Genomic DNA, 7,591 nt, shown 5'->3' with positions numbered 1-7,591 from the left:
CACTGATATGGCTTCTCCCCTGTGTGGATGACCTAGTGCCGGACCAGGTGGGAAAATTGGGTGAAGCTCTTCCCACACTCTGAGCACCGATACGGCTTCTCCCGATGCGTTGGTGCTGGGCAAGGTGGGAGGATCGGGTGAAGCTCTTCCCACACTCTGAGCACTGATGTGGCTTCTCTCCTGTGTGGATGCGCTGGTGCCGAGCCAGGCTGGAGGAGTGTGTGAAGCTCTTCCCACACTCTGAGCACAAATGTGCCTTCTCCCCCTTGTGCATAAACTGGTGCTGTGTCAGGTGGGAGGACCGGCTGAAGCTCTTTCCACACTCTGAACACTGATGTGGCTTCTCCCCCGTGTGGATGCGCTGGTGCTGGGCGAGGTGGGAGGATCGGGTAAAGCTCTTCCCACACTCTGAGCACTGATGTGGTTTCTCCCCTGTGTGGATGTGTTGGTGCCGAGCCAGGGTGGAGAAATGAGTGAAGCTCTTCCCACACTCTGAGCACAAATGTGCCTTCTCCCCTGTGTGGGTAAGCTGGTGCTGAGCCAGGTGGGAGTACTGGCTAAAGCTCTTCCCACACTCAGAACACTGATGTGGCTTCTTCCCCATGTGAATAACTTGGTGCCGGGCCAGGTGGGAGGACCGGTTGAAGCTCTTCCCACACTCTAAGCACTGATGTGGCTTCTCCCCTGTGTGGATAAGCTGGTGCCGGGCTAGGTGGGAGCACTGGGTGAAGCTCTTCCCACACTCTAAGCACTGATGTGGTTTCTGCCCCGTGTGGATAAGCTGGTGCCGGGCCAGGTGGGAGGATCGGGCAAAGTTCTTCCCACACTCCGAGCACTGATATGGCTTCTCCCCTGTGTGGACACACTGGTGCTGAGCCAGGCTGGAGGAGTGAGTGAAGCTCTTCCCACACTCTGAGCACTGATGTGGCTTCTCCCCTGTGTGGATTAGGTGGTGCCGGGCCAAGTGGGAGGATCGGTTGAAGCACTTCCCACACTCTGAGCACTGATATGGCTTCTCCCCTGTGTGGATGAGCTGGTGTTTGGTCAGGTTCAAGGACAGATTGAAGCTCTTCCCACACCTTGACCAATGATGTGGCTTAACCCTTGTGTGCATGCACCAGTGCCTAACCAGGTTGGAGGAATGCCTGAAGTTCTTACCACACTTGGTGCAGCGATGCGGCCGCTCCCCGGTCTGCACACACTGGTGCTGGGACAGGTCTTGCTGGCAGAGGAAGTTCTTCTTGCACTCAGTGCAGCGGTGTGTCTTCCTCCCCAGGTGGATGTGCTGATGCTGAACCAGGGAAAAGAAATGGGTAAAGGTCTTACCATACTTGACACAAAGGTACTGATGCTTTCCCCTCTGCTTGACCAGGTCCAAGGGGCGCACAAAGCACTTTCCCAATTTGGTGAAGTGGTGGGGGAGCTCTCCAAAATGGATCTGGGGGTGAACAGCCAGGGTGGAGAGTCAGGTGAAGCTCTTTCCACATTTGGTGCGTATGCACCAAATGTATGCACCTCACCAAAAATGAGGGGCGTATGTATGCACCTCACCAAAAATGAGGGGCTTCTCCCCAGTGTGCCTTATCTTGTGAAGAGCCAGGAGTGAGGGGCAGTTAAAGGTTTTCCTGACCCTTGGGCAGGGGTGGGCTCTGCCCTTGTGTTTGGCAGTGAGCTCCTGCTTCCCTCCGAGGGCTTCCCCAAGGCCAATGCTTTGGTTGGGATGCAGTGCATCTTTCAAGTGACTCTTTAGGTCTCTCACTTTCAGAAACTGTTCCCTGCACCCAGGGCTTTTTCTGGGTTCTGCCCTTCTCCACTCTCACACCCCACTGCAGATGGTACCTGGTTCACAGCTACATTCTCCATCTGCTTTTGAGGCCTCCACTGATTTTTGTGCCATGGCTCCTTCTCAGGTCTCAGGGAGTCCATCTTGCCCAAACTCCCTAGGGAAGTCCGTCCTGGCTCCAGGTCTGCAGGCCCTCCTGCATGGGGAAGAGAAACTCCAGATTAGTCCCTACCCTGCTAGCAAAGGGCAAACACTGCTATTCCTTCTGGTGGGATGGACCTTGGAAAACAGGTCTTCCTGCCAAAACCCCAAGTGCTGGGGGCGAGGGAGGGGCAGGTCCCTGTGCCGAGCTAATGTTCCCTACTCGGTGGAGTTCAGAGCTGGACTCTCAGGGTCCCTGGCCCAGCTCTCAGGCCTGTTACCTCAGACCCTGCTAGCAGAAGTACGTACAGGACATGTGCGTCAGGACAGTGCCTGAGTAGCTCCTTGCTCTAACAGCCTGAGGAGGAGGGGAGGATTTACAGCTGTTGCTCTTTCTTCTGAAAGGAGCAGGGCTATACGTCCTGCCTGCTTCCAGAGCAAGGTCTGGTGCAGGGAATGAGTCCATGGAGCTCCTCCAGTGACGGGTCTCAGGAGGCCTCCATGTCACAGGAATCTGCACCAGGTCTAAGGCCTTGACATGAACCTGAACCTGGACTTGGTGCTGAGTTTTGGGCTTCATGACACTCAGGGCTCCAGAGATTAAACTGAAAGGTGGCAATTTTGGTGCAAAACATGGGGGGATTCACTTCCACCCACAACTTGAAAGCTTCTGAATCCCACCCATGCCATGGAGCCATTTCATGCAGCCTGAGACCATGATGAAACACTTCCTGGGTTCCAGGTCAACCTGACCTGGGGAAACCAGGGCAAGCATCAGCTTTTTTCTTGCTCAACAGTAACAGCCACACAAAGCTTCTGCATACCATGCTGGTTTCCATGGGGGACTACTAATCCCACCATGCCCTGGGTGACGGTGCAACAGAGGTATGGCTACCCTGGGCTGTGGAATGAACTGTTACATAGCTGACTGAAGATGGAAATTTAAGATCATGATATCCCAGGGAAACCAGATCTGGGCCAATAAATCAAGACAGCAAACCTGACTGTCTCCAAGAACTGTCATTAAAGGGAGAAGAAGGGAACAGTTGCTTATCTCCATACTGTTGGATTTCAGGGAGTGGGAACAACATCTGCCTGGACACATTTCAGCATAATATGCTGTATTTGAGGTCAGCACCCTGCAATGGCAGCACAGGGCAGGTCTGCAGTTCTCAGGTCCCCCTGGCACTCTGGGCATGAAGCATTTATGAAAGGGGAATCGGGTGGAGGGTCAGCCACAACTTACCTTGCAGCACGTCTTCCAACCTTGATATTTCCCCATGTTCCTCATCATCACAGACCCAGAGCTTCACCTGTCCTTGCTGGATGCAGCAGATTAAGTCAGGTGTGGGACCTCGATATCCTGTTTGGAGCAGTGGTTAAAGAGGGTTAGTGACTGGGTACTGGATGCAGAATAACCAACTGGGATTTGGGGAATAGATCCAATGAACTCAAGGTTTCTACTAGGACCTGATGAACAAGGGAAGATGGGCATATAGGGCGAAAGAGAAGGCACTGAAGGGAGACGCCTTCAAGAGATGATGGTCCTTGTCACCCAGGTGGTGGAGGGATGGGCATAAGAAACAAAGCGCCAACCACTCCTAGTTTAGAAAGGCCATTAAACTGACAGACATAGACATGCAGTAAGCTGTGATGTATTAGGGAGCAAAAAGATAAAGCTTTTACTGTTTTCAAGTTACCAAACAGAAGAGACACTGGACACACTTATGGATGGATCACATTTATATTATTGGTGTAATTCCAGGAAAAGAAGTGGCCGGAATTTATTTTCAGTGAAGGTTAAGACAAGAACTCGTGGCAGTGAAAAGCATCCATGACAGATGGTTGACAATGAGACTTTTTTTCTGAGAGAGAGGGTAATTCACCATCACTAGGGCTCAGAAAAGGATGATTTTATAATAACTGTAGCTGCAACTGGGCAATCACCCCAGGCAATGGGAGGATCATCCCAGGAGGGGAGATGAGTGCACAGGTTGGCAAATTCTGCAGGGTTTAAAACAAAGTTCCTGGGAGTCGTGGGTATGGACAAAAAAAGTCAGAAAGAGACCCATTTCACAGTATGTGAAAGGCCATACTGTAGAAATGGTCTTTATCACTGGTTCTCAAGCTTTTTTGTACCAGGACCCATTTGCAATGATCAGTAACCAGTCCCGACCTACAGCCCCCCAGCCCTACCAGCGTCCATCACTCCTGACCCACAACCCCCTGGCCCTGCTGGTGCCCCTCACTCCCAAGCCACAGTCCTTTTCCTTCTGCCGGTCATGCTTTTGCCTCTCAATCCCAAACCACAGGCCCCGACCCTCCCCAACCCTGCTGGAGGGGGTCTTCAGCTGTCCCTGTCCTGCTCAGGAGAGAGCAAGGTGGCTGCAGCGGCTCCAGCTCCTACAAGCAGCAGAGTCCAGACCCAGCATGGGCTGGAGGGAGGAAGGAGGAAGGCTCGTCACCCTGCCCTGGGCTGGGGCTCCAGTGCCGCACCAGGCAGCCTGGTCATGGCCCCTCCTCCTCCCCCACCCCCAGCAGCATTTTCTTGGCTGCTCCAACACTAGGAGCATGGGCAACAGCCCTGGTGCCACTGCCCAAGCCATGCAGCTCCTGGATGCCCCCAAGGACTGCCTGCTTTTCCCTTCACCCACTGGAGGGGAAGGTACCTTCTCCCCCAGCCACCCTGCCCCGCCACAGCCTCAGTACTCAGCCACTTTCCCCCAATTCCACTGGGCATCTGACCCTGCCGCACACACCCACCCCCTCCATGCCACCCTCCACAGACACATACCCAGAGAGTCCCCAAGCCCTGGACCTCCACCCCCACTCCCTGTACACTTACCTACATCCAGCTTCCAGGGCTGCTCCGATGACCCTGCCTGGCTGCATTTTGGCCATGTCCATGTGCACACTCAGACAAATGTGTGAACACTACTTCCAAGTGCCCCAGCCAACTCCTCCCATGCTTTCCTGCATTTTTCTGGGACTTGCTCATGACACTTTCAAATATTCTAGCGACCCACTTTTGGGTTGCAACCCACAGGTTAAGAAACACTGGGTTATATGGTCTTTGCTGAGCAAGAAAAAGCATTTGAGCACTTCCCTAAGGAAATCTGTTGGGTGTGGGCGACTGGTGACACCTTAAATTGGGGCGGGGGGTCCCCCCAGAAGTGGCGGCAATGCTTCATCCGACACTACCACTCCCCGGCTGGCGCTGGCAGGGGGGCACTGGCACTCCCGCCTACCCCCTTGCCCATCACCTAAGCAGGGAGCACGACCTGTCAGGGAGTGCACCAGTGCTCTCAGGGGGTGCACATGCACCCCTGTGCACCCCCTATGCATCACCACTGCTGCTGGGTGAAATGGTGGCGGGGAAAAGCATCAGAAGAGCAAATGAGCTAGTAAGAGGTCAGTGCCTCAACCCTGAACACTAGGCAGAACAAGCCTCTGTATTAGAGATCCTCTGGAAATGAAAACTTGTCTTCACTTGGCACTGCACCTAGCCCATTTCTTTTTATCACAGTGATGGGCATTTGATCTGCAGAGGGATTTTAGGAAGAGGACATGAATTTTTTTCAGAATGGCAGAGTGAGGTTGAGAGCACAGGTCATAAGTTAAATACAGCAAAGCCAGAGTCTCTGATCTATGGAGATGAAGATGTTAGGAAGGGATGTGGGCAGAAGCTTCCAGTGACCCGTTGGTAGAAGTATCTGGGTTACATCACGTCTACATATGTCACTAGAGGAGGAGTTGAGGAAATGCATCATCCACCTGTTGTAGCAGCAGAGGCTGACATGACTTTCTATTAACTTCTGCTGGGTCATAACAAGGAGAAAGGGGATTTAGATCTCACACAGTTGAGCATGCTAGGATTGTTAAATGTGTTTGGAGAGGACACTCTAGGCAAGAGGGGGAGGAAATGAGAATCATTCCCTGAGAAACAGCTCGTAGTGCATTTATGGACAATGAATTGGAGATAATATGAACATGCTGTCAAGGCAAAGAGAGATCATGTTGACAAGAAACTGCTGAATATGGAAGCACCAGGAATTACAAGAATGGGGAAAACACAAGAGAAGGTGGCTGGATCAAATTAACAAGGATCTATCAATATGAAATGTGAGACAGGCTTGATCATTAAAAGAGCAGTGGGGAGGAAGTGGATTTAAACCACCAGCCAAAGGTTCATGAGGATGAGACTGTTGAAACACAGAGATGACTACAAAACTCCAGAGCTCCCATAGCTCCAGGGAGAAGCAAGGACCAAAGCTTTACCCAGGGAAACGAGGGCTTGGTAATTCTTCAGCATCTGGTCCCGGTAAAGCACCTTGTCGTCATCGTCCAGCAGCTCCCACTCCTTCTGGGTGAAATACACGGCCACGTCCTCAAACACCTCCCGGAGCTGCAGGCACAAGCGTTACACCATCAGTGTCTCCTGTCCCACCTGCCTCCAGCCCCCACAGCTCTGTGCTGGAATTACTCTGTGCTACAACTAATTGCACATTTAGTCATGACAGGTAAGGGTGTAAAATTCCCCAGTCGTTAGCTGACATTTAATGTGGATGCAGCCCTGGACATAAGAGTTTGTGTGTTGGCCTTAAGTAATCATGTTCTATTTGCTCGGCCCCTTGAGGCAGCCTGGGCAGCACTTTCAGAGGGCAGAGAGCCCTGACTCCATGCGCCCTGACCAGGCCTTCCCATGCCAGCACCCCTGGCTCCCTGCACTTGGGAGGGAGCTCCTGCTAATGCAGCTTGGGATGTTTAAAGAATCTGTCACCACAGGCTTGGCGCTCTTCAGGTCTCTCCGCTCCCCAAATTCTTTACTGCACCCCTGGCTCCTCCTGGCCTCTGCCCCTGCTCTACTCCCACCCATGACTCAACCGGGTGCCCTGCTCACCTCCGAGGTCTCCTCCTGCTTTGGAGGCCTGCCCTGCCCCCTCTGCACTTGGCCCGGCTCAGGTGTCAGGGAGCTCGTCTCCTCCAGTCTCCCTGGGGAAGTCCTCTGCAGCTCCAGGTTTGCAGGCCCCTCCTTGGGAGGCTGCTGCTCCGCTCTGCTCAGGGTCCCAGCACCTGTGGGTGGGGAAGAGAGTGCACAGGTGAGCCCTGGTGCTACTGGCACGGGGAAATCCCTGCCAATCTGCTGTACAGTCCTGGGACTAAGGCAGATGAGGCTTCAGGGTGTGGAAGAGGGAGAAGATAGACTCCAAGTCCCACAGATCTTGCTGATAGTGGAGACACCATGACACTGGAGATGAGCCCCAATAACTGTCCCAGTGTGGGGTGGTGAACACAGCACCACATCAGAGCCTGCACAGACATCATTTCCTGGGACAGAAACTTGAGGGATGTTGAGACTGTCAGCATCCAAATGTTGAGGGCAGAGGGAGGGGAAATGCAAAGTCAGTCTTCTCCAGGGCATGTGAAATGCTTCCAGGAGCACTGGGAGAACAAGGACAGCAGGTGTGCCGGGGCACAGACCTAATCCAAATGTTCTGCAAGAGAGATTTCTCTGCTGACGGATGGTGTTTCCTGCTGCCGGAAAGGGTACAGCCAGTGCTCCTTACCTGCTCCCAGGGAAGGGTTTTGTCTGGGGCAATAGCATAAGGAGCTTTCATCTCCTGACAATTCCCAGGTCTCCTCGGTTTCAGGGGAATCTTCAGCAGG

At 53.2% G+C, this 7,591-nt stretch overlaps 1 pseudogene; it reads right to left on the bottom strand.

Annotated features, from left to right (window-relative positions):
• Positions 1-32: 32 nt before the first annotated feature.
• LOC102371540 overlaps positions 33-7,591 on the bottom strand; it is a 13,666-nt pseudogene continuing 6,107 nt past the window's right edge.

The sequence above is a fragment of the Alligator sinensis genome, unplaced genomic scaffold (genome assembly GCF_000455745.1).
Source record: "Alligator sinensis unplaced genomic scaffold, ASM45574v1 scaffold1234_1, whole genome shotgun sequence".
NCBI lineage: Eukaryota > Metazoa > Chordata > Crocodylia > Alligatoridae > Alligator > Alligator sinensis.
The sequence above is the reverse complement of the archived record's forward strand: the minus strand, read 5'-3'. Positions and strand labels throughout refer to the sequence as shown.